General features: G+C 43.1%; 1 protein-coding gene across 2 annotated transcripts in view; it reads right to left on the bottom strand.

Annotated features, from left to right (window-relative positions):
* Adipor2 (adiponectin receptor 2) overlaps positions 1-10414 on the bottom strand; it is a 52009-nt gene extending 41595 nt beyond the window's left edge. The window contains exon 1 of one of the 2 annotated variants that reach the window (XM_052720206.1): positions 10282-10414. The gene's annotated coding sequence lies outside the window, so the exon portion shown is untranslated. Of the gene's footprint in view, positions 1-10219; positions 10244-10281 lie in introns of those variants that run through there. The other variant, XM_052720207.1, reaches the window with a different exon arrangement.
* Between the last annotated feature and the right edge of the window lie 7043 nt (positions 10415-17457).

A 17457-nucleotide genomic window follows, 5' to 3' on the forward strand; every position in this document is an offset into this window, starting at 1 on the left:
TCAGTTTTTGTTTCTCTAGGAATGAACAGCTTAATTTCTTTATTTTTGACAGTTTTGATACAGAAATTCTTGGTAAATACAAGTTTTGTTTTGCTTTTCAACAATTTCAATGCATCAACCCACTTCTTTCTGGTTCTAGGGTGTGGTGATATATTGTGTCCCCCAATATACTATGTTCCCCAATAAGTTTATCTGAGGATCAGAGGAAAAAGTCAGCCACTATACAGAAGTCAGGCAATGGTAGCACATGCCTTTAATCCTATCACTTGGGAGTCAGGAATCCGTCTGGATCCCTGTGAGTTCAAGGCCACACTGGGGAACACAGTCATGCTTGGTGATATGCCTTTAATCCCAGCACTAACCATAGAGGTCTGGAGGTCTGTACAGACAGACAGGAAGTGACAGAGCAGAGCAGGAAGAGGAAGTGATATAGCTGGGCTGAGAGAGCAAATGAGAGAACAGAACAGAAAGACATAGGGTATATAGGAAATAGCGCTCTTTGGAGACTGAGATGTCAGTGAGGTGAGGTTAGCTTGTGGCTTTTCCTATTCCTCTGATCTCTCTCAGGCTTTAACCCCAATTTCTGGCTCCGTATTTTTTATTTAATAAGATTGTTTAGCAATTTGTCTACACTAGGGCTCCTCTTAAGAAACCTGCATTCAGGGCTGGAGAGAGGGTTCAGCAGTTAAGAGCTGCTGAGCAGTTTAAGCTGCTCTTTCCAGAAGACCCGGGTTCAATTCCCGACACCCACAGGGCAGCTCACAACTGTCTGTAACTCCAGTTCCAGTGGATGTGACACTCTAACACAGACATATATGCAGGCAAAACACCAATGCACATAAAGTAAAACTCCATCTTTTTGGAAGCCAGTCTGGCCCTGAATTTACTATGCACCTGAGGCTGGCCTTGAACTCTTGATCCTCGTGCCTCTATGTTCTCAGTGCTAGGGTTGCAGGCATTTGCCAACAGGATCAGCTCCCACACCAATCTTATCAGCTTCATGATCTATACACAGGCCTGGGCTTGTAATTAATTAGGCCTCACTTATCATTTACCTCTCAGGTAAAAGGTCTCCTTTTGGGCAAAGGCAAATTTTTCCACTTTTACCTAAATACAGCATACCTCACTCCTCCTAACAATTATACTAATACTTTATGTTGTTTAATGTCTTCCCAGCTGTTACCTCTCTTCTGGGATTATTTATTTAGGTTCTGTGTTTGGGTTTTTCTTGAGATAAGGTCTCACGCAACCCAGCTGGCTCAAAACTTACTATGCAGCTGAGAATGACTCTGCTGTTGTTGGTTTGGTGTGATCTGTACTTACATTTCTTTATTTTGGTGGGTGGGGCACATACATGCCACCCTAGGAAGTCAGAGGACAACTTGAGGGAGCTGGTTCTCTATAATGTCAGGACCAGGAAATTACACTCACACCACCAGGCTTGCTTTACTCAGAGCCACCTCACTGGCTGCCAAGAATGACTGAATTCCTGACCCTCTTGCCTCTATCTCCCAAGAGTTAGTATTAAAGACTTGTACCATCATGCTGACTTTCCTGAGATTGTTTTCCTATCCCCCTACTCACCTCAAACTATCAGCTCCTTATGTGTCAACCTGTCTTGTTCACCATCATGAACTGAACAGCACAAAGTTCCCAGTAGAAATTCCTTGGTTGTACAAAACCACATCCCTTTACAATTCCTATGTTAAACCCTAACCCCCAGTATCTTAGGCCATAGGTTGGATTTCATTTTTACGTGTATGGGTGTTTTGTCTGCATGTATGTCTGTGCACCATGTGTGCAGTGTCCAAAGAGGACAGAAGAGGGCACTGGATCCCCTGAGACTAAGACTCAAACCCAGTCCTCTGGAAGAGCACCAAGTACTCACTACTAACTGCCAATCTTTCTAGCTTCTATGACTATATTTAGACAAAGGGCCTTTAAAGTGGTAATTAAAGTAAATGAAGCAGTAAGAGTAGGCCCCTAGGCTGGGTGTGATAGCTAGGTCTCTAATCCCAGTACTTAGAAGGCTGTTCGAAGCCAGCATGGTCTTCAGAGTGAATTCCAGGCCACTTCAGGCTACTGAGCTAGAATCTGTCTCCAGAAAAAATGAGGTGGGGTGTTGGAGGGTGCCTGGTCCTAATTCAATCTGACTGGTGTTCTTTTAAGAGAAAGACACTAGGGATACATGCCCAGAATAGACACTATTAAGACAAGAGAAGCAGCCCATCTGCTGACATTTTAAATTTGGAATTCTGGACTCAGAAAACAAATTTGTTGTTGAGCCATTTAGACTATGGTTATTTTATTGGCAGTCCTAACAACTAACATACCTGCCTTTTAACAGAAGAGCACATTGCTTAACTATTTTCTCTTTTTCCTTTTTTGTTGTTGTTGTTGTTGTTTTGGGGGGGTTGTTGTTGCTGTTTTTTGTTGGTTGGTTTTTTGTTTTGGTTTTTGGCTTTGTTTGTTTTTTTGGGTTTTTGTTTTGTTTTGTTTTTTTTTTGAGACAGGGTTTTTCTGTGTAACCCATGCTGTCCTGGAACTCACTTTGTAGACTGTCTGCCTCTGCCCCCCTCCAGTATTAAATGTGTGGGCCAAGACACCTGACTCAAGTATTTTCTCTATACTAGTGAGTAACCTAAATCCCCAACCCCAAGGATCTAATTTCTAACTTAATAACTATACATATATATATATATATATATAAAAGTTTTAGTTTCATACATTATCTTATTGCCTACAATCCAACCTACTACTTTTGTTTTCTATTTTAAACCTTAAACTGACACCACAACCCCTAACGTATCGATACCCCACAATTTGTTAACACTTGCAGGGATATACATGTCTATAATCTCGGCACTCTGGTGACAGCAATGGGTTCAAAATCAACCAGATTACATACTGAGTTAAAGGCCAACCTGGAGTATATAGCAGGACCCTGTGTCTCAGGAGGAAAAACATTTGCAGGATGGCGGGTGTAGGTACATGTTAAGAGTGCTTGCCTAGCTGCTTTTATCCCAGCACTCGGGAGGCAGAGGCAGGTAGATCTCTCAGAGCTCCGGGCCAGCCTGGTCTACAGAGTGAATTCCAGGACAGCCAGGGCTCTATTTCAGAAAACCCTGTCTCCAAAAACAAACAAACAAAAAGAGTGCTTGCTTGGCATGAGGCCCTGGACTCAAATTTCAGCAAAACACACACCATCACCAACAACAACCCGCCAAAGATCTTAAATACAAGAGCAAGAAGTCCTGATGAGGAATGTTCAATGTACTATTAGGGCTTTTTGGTTTTGTTTAATCTTTTATTAGTTATTTATTTGTGAAAGTATATGTGGACAACTTGCAGGAGTTGATTCTCTCCTTCTATCATGTCAGCCCTGGAGATTACTCAGGTCATCAGGCTTGGCTGCAAATGCTTTACCTGGAGAGCCATTTCGCTGGTCCTAGTACTGATGTTATTGCAGGAAAAAAAATGGAATCATTCTAATTGGTTTTGGTAGTACTGGTAAATGAATCTAGGACTTCACACACACTAGGCAAGTTCTCTACCACTGAGTTATATCCCGAAGCACTTTTTCTTTTTACTTTTTAGACAATTTCAGTAAGTCCTTGAATTTGTGATTCTCCTGCCTCAGATTCCCAAGTAACTGGGAATCACAGGCTTGCACCACCAGGTCTGATTTGGCAACAATCCAAATGCCTATCAAAACTAGAATAAATATTAAATGACTTATGACTATTCATATAGTATAACCAAGTGTAGTGATTCAGACCTATAATCTCAATACTCTGGGCGCCAAGGCAGTACTGTCATGAGTTCAAGGCCAACCTTAGTTACATGGTGAGTTCTTACACGGGGTGTGGTACCGGCTTATATTCTCAGCACCCAGAGATAGAAATAATATGAATGACTGGGAGTTTCAGGATCATCCTTAGCCTTATACAGAGTTCAAGGACAGACTAGGAAACAGGAGACTCTGTCTCAAAGTAAAACAAGCAGACAGACAAAAACACTGGGAAAACTGAGGAGGCGGCGGCGGGGTGTGTGTGTGTGTGTGTGTGTGAGATACATGACACATTTTTGTAATTCAGGCACTTGGGATGAAATGGGAGAATCAAAAGCTGATAGCCAGGCCTAGGCTACACAGTAAGACTCCTGTGTCAAAAAAGTAATAAAACACAAAAATAGCAGCAGCTGGAGATGTAATCCAGTGGCAGAGTCCTGTATTAATTCCCAACCCCACCAAAACAACAAACAAATAAACAGAACAGGGTAGATGACAATTTATTGACATAGAAAGAAACCCATAAACATCATTTGTTTAATATGCTACTGTAAGTCAACATAACATAGCTTCACCTGCTGAGCTCCCAAGAGCTATTTCACATGCGGAAGCACAATTCCATTCCACAGCAAAAAACGGAGAAATTCAATATGAAGAAACCAAGTTAAAACCAAATAAACCCAGCAGCTTTATATTTACAGCTGGATGGACACTGCTGCCCCAGATCACCTAGGTAACTTTCCTCAAGAGTTGACCATCTGCTTTCCTACAATTATGCCTGAAATATGGACCTTCTGGCAACATTTTACAAAGTTATGATCTCACTGAAGAATCCCACCAATAATGAAGTTTCCTAGGTGCCCTAAGAAGTTTGTAAAATTTTATATACTCTTATAATGACTGATATGAAGAATGCAAGTGTAAAACCTAACAAAATGGATAAAAAAGCAATTTCATGAATGCCATGTTGTGACATTAATACAAACTACAGCCAAGACCTCTCTGGATGGGATGTCAAAACTGTGTTATCATAACTGCATGTTTCTCTGAAGTCACTATGACAGTGGTTGCTGTCTTGACCTTTTCCTTTTCTTTAAACAAGACAATTTTGCTACTTAGGCGAAACTGGCCTAGAACTCTGAATTCATGGGCCTTAGCCTCTAGAGTGCTGAGATCACAGGTAGGAAACACCACAGAGAACTCACTGCTTAGACTTCTTCCTAGGGCAAGAGGAGAGAAAACAGGACTGCGCCTCTGAAGCTAAGGCTATAGGAGCAACAGACCTTAGCACAATACGTATACCATGAGGAAGAAGGTACAAATACAAAGCTGAAAAGATTATATACATGTCCAAAAAACAATTAAGAAAAAAATGATTTTAATTTTTCAACTATTCACATGATTTGCAATCCACAAAGCTTTGCCCAAAAGCCACTAAAGCAACTAAAAAAGTCTACTGAAAGATTTTTGTTGTTTCTAAAGAACATGAGGGTTTAGGAGAATGTTTTGGTTTTGGAGTTTTTTTTGGGGGGGGGTGTTTTATACTTTCTTTTGTGAGTGTGTATGTGCATGTGTGCCATGATGTACATGTGGGTCATAGGACAACTTGTAGAAGTGGGCTCTCTCCTTCCACCATCTCCCTGAACCAAAAATGTTGAGTACTCATTTTTTGCAGGTATTATGTATAAAGGTAGGTGTGTGAGTCACATGCCAGAGGACAACCTTGGCTATCACTCCTTGGAAGCCTTTCATCTTGGTTTTGGAAACAGGATTTCTCACTCTGTACTTGACAACTATGCCGGACGGCTGGCTGGCCCATATGCCCTAGAGATCTACCTGTCTAATCACCATCCCCAACTAACTACTTAATATGGGTTCTGAAGACTGAATTCAGGTCCTTATGCTTACACGGAAAGCCCTTTACCAAGCTAAATCTCTAGAAACGTGCCACAACCCTTTTTTGGTTTTTGAGACATGGTCTCATGAATCCCAGGCTGGCCTGATCATCCTCTATGTAGCCAGAGGATGACTTTGAATTCCTGATCTGCTGGCTTCCACCTTCCAAGAGCTGGGACTGTACCACCACAGTCAGCCTCTAAGGAGGAGTTTAAAGTGAAGATAAAGCTCTGGGGGAGCTCATCACCATAAAGGTAGGAATCCATAAACTTCGTAATTTCTGTCTTTGTGCAAGTCTCTGCAAATACAAAGTAACAAAAATACCTGTTTGCTGCATAATCATTTCATCACCTAGTAGTTCAAATGTCTGTCACAGTTTATGACTGTGACCAACCGTGTTATTGACAAGAATTCTGTCACCTGGACACAGTGCCACACACCTATGATCTAAGCATTCAGGAGGGCCAGGCAAGATGATCAAGAGTCCAAAGGCCAGCTTGGGCTATATGGCCAGACTGTCTCAGGAAAAATAAGGGGGGGGGGGGGGGGGGAACAATCCTAACAGTAGTAATCAATGTTGTATTTTTTTTAAAAAAAATTGGTAATAGGCCAGCTCAGCAGTTATAGAGGCACTTCCTTGGTGAGCATGCCTGATAACCTGAGTTTGATTCCTGGAACCCACATAAAAATAGAAGAGACTCATCTCAAAGTTGTCTTCTGACTTGAAATGTGTGCCATGGCATGCATGCTCCCTAACCAATAATGCATACCCACCACACACATTTATTCTTTGTGTTGTTTTTATTTTCTTACACATTTATTTTAAAAAAAACAACAACAAAAAACAAAAAAATAACAACCCAATGTTTTCTAGACAGGTCTGAAAGACTTGCTCAAGACTTAGCCTAACATAAAACAAAGATTTTTAAAAAGTGATGGTGACTGTAGTCCACATATACCCCCGTCTTTTCCAACCCTCCCCCCACCAGACACACACCTCCAAAGTGATGGTATGTGCTATTATTTGATATACTTCTTCTAAATCTTCAAAGGTGTGCCTGTGAAGTTTTAGGCAAGCCCACAGAAGTCTACATAAAACCAAAGATGCAAAACTATGGAGAGCTACACGCTAAAGACTGGATTCCAAGTTCTAAAGGCTGAGAAAACGGATGAGAACGCTGACGACAGGGAAGCACCATTTTTGTGAAGGACATCCAGGGTAAGTGGGTTGTGAAAGACTACTGGTTCAGGAAGATGCAGCAAGAAATCTCCAAGAAGCCAAACATGTCCAAGGAGAGAGCCAAAGCTGTAGTACTTTCAGAAAAAGCTTCAAAGCACAAAACAAAGAAAATAACTGGCCATCCAAGAAAGCCCAAAGGGAAACAGACTAAAATAGAAATGAAGAACTGTGTGTGTGCACACATGCCCCACTTGTCAGGGGGAGAGAAGGAATACTTGCCCATGCAGACCATGGAGGATGTTAGGCATCTGATCACTCTTCACCTTATTCCTCAGAGACACTGTCTCTCACTGAACCTGGAGCCAGGCTAGCTGCCAGCAACCCCAGCAACCCTCCTCTTTACCCCACAATACTGTTAGAGTTAAGGCCCATTTGCAGCTAGGCTTTTACATGGGTTCTAGGAGTGCAAACTCAAGTCTTCATGCTTATACAGCAAGTAATCTTAGCCACGGAGCCATCCTTTAGCTCAACAGTTACTTTTAGCAATATGTATGCTGATATCATTTAAAAAGAAAAATATCATTTAAATCATTTAATGATTGATATCATTTAAAAAGAAAAAGGGAAAAAACCTGGGCTAGTGAGATGGCTCAGTAAGTAAAGGCTCTGACCACCAGAGTTCCTGGTGGCCCTATTATCCCTGGGACCGAAGAGAGTTCCGAGTCAGCAGAATGGGGCTAGAACAGGCTCAGAGAAGGACCAAGTTCAGCTCCTAGAACCCATATAACTCCAGCTCTAGGGGAGTTAACGCCTTCTTCTAGACTCCATGGACACCTGTACTCACACATGCACAAACACTCAAAGACATACACACACAAATAAACCTTTTAAGTAAAATACAAATCAACATTTAACATGAGCCACTTACATAAAAATAATCACCAGAATAGCCTTTTATATCATATAATTCTGAATAGCTTTTACTTTCTATTTCCTGACTCATTTTAGTTTTGTACACTGAATATGCTTTCCCCTCACAACACTTCTTTTTTTTTCTCTCTTAAGGGCTGGATAACAAAAATTTTAGGCTTTACAGTTCGTGAGTCTCTATAACAACTATGAAACAACCCAACTTTGTACCCCAACAGCAAGCACAGATAATACCTAAACAACTGCATGTGGCTATATCCCAGTAAAACCATATTTACAAGAGGCAGCAGGAAGGACTTGACCTGAAGGCTGTAAAGTCTGTCAACCTCTGAAATAAAGGAAATGAAAGCATTCTTTTTGAAAACAAAACATGACTTATACTAAGTGCACTACATGAACTGATACTATTCATGGAAAAAAAATCCCTTCGTTTTTAAGCTTAAACAATTAACACAAGGATGGAAAAACACGAACTCTTTAAGCTCTGGAAACTTTACTCGCATCCAGAAGATAAAATCTGCTAGGTAGCCCAAGGCCTGAAACAGAAACTGGTGGGTAGCCAGTTACAGATAGACACTGGGAAGACAATCTTTCATATTTAATTTGAATTTCCCAAATTTTATAATTTACCACCCATCTGCTAGAGCCTACGTGCAGTCCTTACTACTGAAACAATTTTAGTTTACAGTTCATTCACAATCACCACTGTTACATTCTATAAGCAGTGTAGAAGTGAGCTGGATGTGTGACAAGATCTTAAGGTGACCTCTGGTAAAAAGACACTTGAAACTTTAGAAGTGACAAATTTATAATTCCCCCCCCCCTTTAAATATTAAGGCTTTGAGTTTTATTTTTTTGAGTGGTGGTGGTGGTGGTGGTGGTGGTGCACACTTTTAATCCCGCCACTTGGAAGAGAGAAGCAGGTAGATCTCTGAGTTGAAGTCCAGCCTGATCTACATAGTGAGTTTCAGTGAAACCATGTTTAAAAAAAAAAAAGCTTTGAGTAGAGAATTTGTCTATAATACCAGGACTCTGGAGTCAGAGGCAGGTTTAAGAATTTAAGTCTTGCCTGAGCTACACAGATACAGCTTGTCTCCCCCCAAACAACAACAACAACAACAACAACAAATAGCTAAGTGGAAGGAGTTCTTTTTAACTTTTTCACTAGGATTCTTGTTAGTTTGAGGCAAATGTTTGGGCTACAGAATAAGATCCTGTCAGTCCCGTCCCGTCCCGGTCCCCCGCACCCCTGCCCCCCCAAAAAAAAACAACAAAAAAAACCCCATTTAATTGGGAACAGTTTTATGACCAAAGAATTTTAAGTATAATAAAAGACTTCACAGTGTTTTTAACTTGTTTCTTGGGGAGTAGGGATGGACAGTCTGCTTTGAGAAAACTGTAACACAAGACTGAAAGACGGCTAAGCGAGTAAAGAATCTTGCCATGCAAATTTTTAAGGCCTGGCTACCTGAGTTTGATTCCCAGAACCCACACAAACGTAGACCAGAACCAACTCTATAGTTGTCCTTTGGCCTCTAGTGTGCCATGGAGACATGCGCTCCCCCCACACACACACACACAGCATGGACACATACAATAAACTGATAATTTTAATTTTTTAAAGTTTTTTTTTAAAGCGAAACATTTGGAGTTTTAAAAAAAGGAATAAAACTAAAAGATCATTCTACTAAAATATTAAAACCTCTAGTGAAGCACTGTACCTACCAAATCCCAGTTGGACATGTAACGTTTCTACCAAAACTTCACTGCCCAACCCTCTCAAGAAGTTTTCAAACTCCAAAAGCAAACGTTTAAATCAAGCCCCCCCCCAAAAAAAAAGCCAGAAGAAATGCATCAACTGTCTAATCCAACGCTCTCTCCCGACCCTTCAAAACTTATTTTATAACCGTTAGCAGCAATTCCCTGACCAGCTAACACCGGCAGATAAAGGGCTGAGAACTGGGCCCAAGAACTATCCGGCAGTGGCTTCCAGAAGCGCCACCTAAGGAGAGGTGAGGGCAACCTTCCCATCCCAGTGGCTGGAAAAACAGCGCTGAGCACAACCCATCCGAAGCAACCCCGGCCAGAGAAACCCCTAGAAGTGGCAGAAGACACCAACTAGACTTGGGGCGGGAGGGTTCTCGGCGCGGGCCGGCACGGGGACACCCGCCCGGAAGGCGAAGAGGATCGGAGCCAGGGGCTTCGGACCCCCCGCCCGGTGGTGGGCAAAGGACAGCGGGCGCCCGCGACCGCAGCTGCACGGAGGGAGCGCGGCCCCAGCCCCCTCCCCACCCCCCGCCCCGGCCGCCGCTCGGGCCCCCGCACCAGGCGCGCGGCCGCCGGTCCGAGTTCCGGCCAAGCTCAGAGGCGGCCAGGCGCGCGCTCCCGGCCCGCGCCGGGGACACCTGTCCCTCAGCCCTCACCTCCCTCCGACCCCGGCGATCTGCTGAGCCCGGGAAGCCCCGCTCGCGCCACAGCCCCTCACCCGAGTTGGCCGCCGCCTAGCCGCGCGGCTCGGGCGCCGTGGGAAGCAGCGCCTCGGGGAGGGGAGAGGGGGGCGCGGAGGGAGGGGGCCGCTCGCCGGAGCCGCCACCGCCGCCGCCACCGCCGCCGCCACCGCGGTACCGCGTCGGGACTGTGCTCGCGCCGCCGCGACCGCCGCCGCCGCCGCCGCCGCGTCTCCCCGCCCCCGCGCCCGCGCGTCGCCGTGACGCGCATCGCACGAGGCGGGTCGAACCAGTAAGACCACACCCCGTGCGCAGCCGTGCTGGTCTAAACCGGAAGCCTCCCCTCCGGGGGCTTTAGAACCACGGTGCATCTTGGGAGTTGTGGTTCGGCCGGGAACACAATGTAAACAGTGCGGGCAGAATGCCCCTAGCCGAACTCACCCAGCTTCCTGAACGTGTCCCGAAGAGATCAGAAGAGGAGTGGGCCGCCACGGCCCGGGATGCTTCCCTCGATGTCCTTGGGTGCGAGCCAGAGTTTAAAGATTCGGGCCGGAGCGTGTGTTTGTGTCAGCGGCCAACATAATGCTAGGCGTCGTCTTGTGAAGGTTTCGGAATTCCGAAAGCGTTAGTCAACTCTTCCTCAAACAGTAGGGCTTGATTTTATTACTGTATTAACGTATGATGAATATGCCCTACTACTTCTAAAAGATATTACGAACCCTTAAAATGTGTAATTCAGATTTATTTTAGATGGTCTTAAAGTCATGGTCGATTACAAACAACTTAAGCCTTGTGTCTATTTACACAGAAGGAGTAATTTGCGACGGAGTGAGCTTTCCTTTTGAAATCTGCCTTAGTAAGAACCAGAACAAGGAAATGTAGGAGCTGGTTTACAGAGAAAAATGGTTTCTTCCTGTTCAATTGTAAGAGGAAATTATCCTTCACACTCTTTAGGTCAAAACTTAATACCCATTAAAGTAAACTCAGAAGCTTTAGTTTAGACTTTAGAGGAAGCCTATGCCGGCAGCCTATTGTCCTTGCCTGACTACAATAGGGTCTCATACCCAAGAAGCTGAAGTCTAATGATGGGGGATGGGGGAAACAGACATGGAAAACTCTTCAACCCAGAAAGGCGCTAGAGAGGTTGAAGCAGGAGGATCTTGCGTGTTCCAGGTTAGCCTGATCTACAGCGCACGTTCCAGTCCAGACTTGGCTTTATAGAATAAGACCCTGTCTCAACAACAACAACAAAAAGACACAAAGGTTTGGAGACTAAGATCAAGAAAGACAATTTTGCCTTTCCAGAACACATCAGAAACCGAATGCAGGCATTTGAGAATTACACATTTGACCCATACCTCTAGATATAGCTCAGTGGTAGAGCACTTGCCTAGCACTCCAAAGGCCTGGATTCCATCACCAACTTCAGAGGGGAAAAAAAGGTCCACAATACCAGCTTAAATAGGGGAAAGATGAGAAGATTTTTCAGGCTTAACATAAGATGTCTCCTAAGAATGACAGACTTATGATAGAAAGACCAACCAAAAACAGACTTTCAAGATCTCACATCTTGCCAGGTGTGGGGGCTCATACCTTAATTCCCGGCACTTGGGAGGCAGATGTAGGATGACTTCGGTGAGTTCAAGGCCAACCCCAGGCCACAGGATGAGTTCCAAGTCAGCCAGGCCTAGAATAAAACCCTGCCTCAACAAAAGAAAACAAACCCCCTATCAACTCTTCCCTGCAGCTCTTTCTTTTAAAAACTGTACTTTGACCAAAGAACTTTACTCTAGGAACAATCCACCTTGTGCTGAAACAGGTTTTTAAGAGAACACCGCCACTTCCCCTCCTACCTCTCACTTGGTCTCTGGTGAAGTGATCTCATTGTCAATCACTACATGCAATTTCTGATGCTTCTATAATGATGAAACAAACCACCTTATTTCCTCAAAATGCTCACACCTTCTCAGCTAATAAGGATCTTTGCTGCTCTCTGGCCCTAAGGGACATTCCTGAGTCCCTTGCCACGTTGGCTTCACCCTTACCCTTACCTAAATGGCACCATGAAGTGTTTCAAAGCAGATTTTTTTCAGATCTCTTTCCCTGACCATGACTTAATTATTGATTTTTATGAGTTGTCTCCTGATTAGCTATTCGTATATCACAGAGAATTCCACAATATTCAGTAGCTTCCAGTATCAGCTATGGATCTTAATCAGAATCTCTCTTCTTGTGTTTGTTTGTTCGTTTGTTTGTGTTTGAAGCACTAGAGATTGAATTTAGGGCAGTGTGGATGTTTAGGCAAGTCTCCTACTACTAAGCTACATCCCCACCCTTCTTTTCATTCTTTTTTTTTTTTTTAAATGGGTTCAGATGCCATAGCCAGAGGACAACTTTGTAAAATCTGTTCTCTCTCCATCATGTGGGTCTGGGGGTTAAACTCAGATCATCAGGCTTGGTGGCAAGTACCTTTACCCAGCTCACGTGCCCAGTCTCTCCATATTTAGGTGTTACATTTTTCCATAGTGGGTAAGTCCTGCATCTCCTACAGCAACAAAAGACACTTCCTCCTACCCTTCCCCATACCAGTCACCATGACCCAACAGTGCCCTCTGGTACAGCCACTTTTCTATAGGCACCTCTATAATTTGTTAACAAGGAGGACAAAACACTGGTTGAGTAACATTCATAATCCAGCTATATAGCTTCAGTGACTTGTTGCTGGCATAATGACACTGAACTTGTTCTTTGGACAGACTTAGTCGTCATTGTGATAGTCAAGTCAGTAGCCAATGAAAATGGAAGAAGTATCTAAAATTTGAAAGTCATAACCAAATGGTAGGGCAACTCTTAATTCAAAATAAAACGAAAATTGTAGATACCATTGTAAATTTTAACTTCATTTTGAAATTGGTTCCGATTCTTCTCCTGAAGCCCTGGGAAAAAGTTGTTTTCTGCTCAGAACAACTGCTGTTTTTCAAACTTTTTAAGATTGGTTTTTATTTTTGTGTAGGTGTTGTGCCTGCATGTATGCCTGTTTATCATGTGTTTACAGTGCCTATAGAGGACAGACAAAGCATTGGATTCCTCATGCATGTGCTGAGAATTGAACCCAGGTCCTCTTGACCACTGAGCCATCTCTCCAGTCCCATAATTGCTAATTAATTCCATAATTAATGGAAAAATTACTCTGCCATTGGAAACCAAAATTAGTATATAGTCTTGAGAAACCTGTATCTGGCTTAAAATGTATAAGCAAAGCATGGAAGTACATACCTGTAATTCCAGGACTGGGAAGGCTAAGGCCAGCCTGAGTTATATAGGGAGACCATGTCTCAAAAAAAAAAAAAAAAAAAGAAAAAGAAAATGTCATGAGTGTGCTATGTCAGAAACACAGACAAACATATTTGTGTCTTTCCATGTGTCAGAATTTATTGAGTAGCAATAAATTCACAAACTATGGAGGTTTCAATGGCAGCAGTTTGCTTAGGGTTCCCACTTCCCATGATAGCACTGACTAAGACAAACAGATTAACTCTCAGATCGTATATTATGTATCATACAGTAAGGGTGTGTGTGTGTGTGTGTGTGTGTGTGTGTGTGTGTAAAATCTAGACAATATAAATGGTGAGCCATAAAAAAATAAACCCAGCAACAATTGAAAAACATAGAAATAAAAAAATATTAATAAGTAAGGGTCTACTGGGCCTGATGATCCAGGTTCAATCCTAGAATCCACATGGCGGAAGTACTGACTCCCAAAAAGATGTCCTCTGGTGTCTGCAGAAGCACTATGGCAAACACATGAGCACAAAATAATAAATACACACATAAATAATTTTAAGGGGCAAGAAACATCACATCAGTCCCTGTGACCATCTCATAAATAGATAAAATTAGCAAGTCTAGCCAGTTATCTAGGATGCCATGGTGTTAACTGATTTGAAAATGTCTGTTATAAAATCTGTATGCTAGATAAATTTTATTATGTCTTGGGACTGTGGAGATGATTCAGTCATTAAATGCTTAGCATACAAGCATGAAGACCTAAATTCTAATCCCAAACAGACATGTAAAAAGCCAGAGAGGCACACTCTTGGAATTTCAGCACAATAGGATCCCCTTGAGTGCTGAGAATCAAACCCAGGTCCTCTGGAGGAAGAGTAGATGCTCTTGACCACTGAGCCACTTCTCCAGTCCCACAATTGCTATATTTAATATAAAAATTTATTCTGCCATTGGAAACCAAAATTAGTCCCTGGGACTTGCTGGCTTGCCAGTTTAGCCAAACCAGTGAGTTTCAAGTTCAGGGAGAGACCTTGCCTCAAAAGTAAAAAAGCTGTTGAAGAAGACACTCAGTGTTGGCCTCTAGCTACACATATCAGACCCCACCCCATTTATAAACATGTACACACAAGTCCAAAGGCACACACCACACACCCACAAGAACTGTACTCTGTGATACTTGCAATTACACTGTTATCAGTCAAATATCTATATTGTTTAAAAGCATATTAATCTTGGATTTGAAAGTTTGCAAGTGATGCATCTTATACACTTGTAGAAATGTCATAACATACTAAATTCCCATTTGTGCCAAGTTGCCCCGATGTTGAAAACCAAGAATTAAGATCAGTATAAACACTCTCATAATTATATAAATAACATTAGCAGCTCCTCTAACACAGGTAGTTAGTGTAGCCCTGGGGAAGACTCATAAGACAGAATATTATTGCTGGCAATGCTGCTGACAGACTCATTGCTCAAGTGTGGCCTGTGCAGCCTCATCAAACAGCAAGCGTGTCTGTAAGTACACGCAGCTTTTGTTGTTCTTGGTCAACCCCAGGGCCTCATATGTACTGGGTAAGCACTCTACCACTGAACTTCATGCCCAGCCCAAATACATGTTGTAAATAGACAAAAAGGACACAGACAACTTTATGAACACACCTGTCAGTGGGAAGGGGTGGGAAATAGGTGTGAGAACTAAGGAGAGGTAAACATTTATCTGTCATTTCCAGTTCTTCCCTATGACAGGGACCAAGGAAATGACCAAATGTTTAACATTTAGTAATGCTTAATGATCTATACACAGATATGTACTAAAGTGTCATCAGCCTTTTGCAGTTTATAAAATCGACTTTTTTTTTTTTTTTTGAGAGGGTCTCTCCCTGGCTGTCTTGAAACTAATTCATGGAGATCCACCTGCCTCTGCCTCTTTGTGCTGGGACTAAAGGCATGCACCACCACACCTGGTTAAAATCATCTTTGCGTGTCTATATTCCTAGCTCGTTAGCCCATTTCCACCCTTAGGTATCTTTTAAACATTTTCCCTGATAAACTACCTCTATTTCTATCACTGAAAAGAAAATGAAAGCTTTAATCATAGATACATTTGTAATCTCAGAGTGAGAAGGGTTTGGGTAGGAATTCTGGGACTGATGAGATATTTCTTCCCCTTAAAATTATGTATGTATGTATTATTTATTTCAAAAATGGCCAGGCATGGTGGTGAGTGCTTTTAATTCCAGCACTCAAGAGGCAAAGGCAGGCAGATTTTTGTGAGTTTGAGGCCAACCGGGTCTACATAGAGAGTTCCAGAACAATCAGAATTGCAAAGAGAAACCCTGTCAAAAAAAAAAAAAAAAAAAACCTGGAGAGATGGGAAAGTGGATAAAGGCATTTGCCACTAGGCCTGGCAACCTGAATCCAATCCCCAGAACCCACGGGATGGGGTGGAAGGAAAAAAATTAACTGACAGGTTGTCCTCTGACTTCCACGCATGTGTGCACTCACACACATATGCACAGACACACAAAAATAAATAAACGTAGCTTTTAAAAGAATCTAAAAGACAAATGAAACCAACGAAAGCCTTCACTGAGGTGTGCCTTGCATAAAGTAAAAGGCAGCCCTCTGTGAATCAGCAACTTTCTCCCAGACCTTGCTGCAGGCAGTCACTGATATTTTTTGGGTCATCATCCTAGCACTTGGGAGACTAAGGCAGGAGAAGAGTCATGAGTTCCAGCCCAGCCTGAGCTACAGAGTAAGACCTTTTAAAAAAAAGAAAAACTATCAAGTTTTAATATTATTATGAAAAAAGTGAAGACATGTGTCCTACACAGTAACTGCTTAGTCTGTCACCCACCGAAACAGTGTGGGGGAGGGGGGGCAAACAGTATTTGTAGTGCTGAACTCACCTCTGTAGTGCCGGCTTGCTCTGAACTGCTCTTGCCTCTGCCGCTGGAGTGCTGGCATTGTAGGCACTGTCCACTGTACCTATTGTTGGGCTAAAATTCAAAATCCGGAATATCAAGAGGTTCCTCCACCTCGGAGTAGTTTGATGAAAATGTACGGCTAAACCAGAACTTGGACACAGGTTCATTTTTGTTTTGTGGAGGGGTTGTTGGGGGTTTCAGACTTGGATTTTTCTGTTTGTTTGTACACTGGGGTCAGGGATCAAGATCTTGTCATATAGTCTAGACTGGCCTCAAATTCATAAATGACAATCCTTCTGCCTCAGTTTCCCTGGTGCTGGAATACAGGCCTGCACCTCCCAGCCAAGTTAAAACCCAGGTTTGTAGGATAATTTGATGTGAATTCTATCAAATTACTAAGTTTTTGTTTATGCACTGTGCAATCTGGCGAGGGGTGGATTTGCAGAAGTGGAAACCAAGAACTGGCGGGCGTTTGCTGAGCGAAAACAGAACTGATCTGGAACTGAGTTCAAAAGACTAAGTGCTCTCCCTGTGCAGGGCTGTGGGGCCGCGGCAGTCCTCATAGCTGGTTCTCTGATTACTTTTGCTTTGCTGTTGGCTTAGATAAGAAGCAAAAGCAAAAAGATATAATTCCTTCTGAAAAAAAGTAGGACAATCAGAAGTCAGTCCTTCTTGAACTCTGTTTAATAAGGTCATGTGTCAAGGCAGTGGGGGGTGGCTTAGTGGGAAGGCTTGGCCAAGGCCGGTGGTTCCATCATCAGCACCGCAAAATAGCAATTCACGCGGCTGTCGTGTCACTAGCCAGGTGTAGCTGTGCCTACACACCCTCACCCACTCCTAACCCTGACCCCAAACAACTGGAGAACAGAAACGGGGAGGGAGGGAAACAGTGTAGGAGAACAGAAGAAAGGCTGGTCGTGTCTCCAGCCGCCACCTGGCCTTCTTCCGAGGGCTTTGGCTGGCACCTGCAAACCTGTCCCGAGACTTGGTCCTTTT

The sequence above is a fragment of the Peromyscus californicus genome, unplaced genomic scaffold (assembly GCF_007827085.1).
Source record: "Peromyscus californicus insignis strain IS unplaced genomic scaffold, ASM782708v3 Scaffold_6__1_contigs__length_162567912, whole genome shotgun sequence".
Classification (NCBI taxonomy): domain Eukaryota; kingdom Metazoa; phylum Chordata; class Mammalia; order Rodentia; family Cricetidae; genus Peromyscus; species Peromyscus californicus.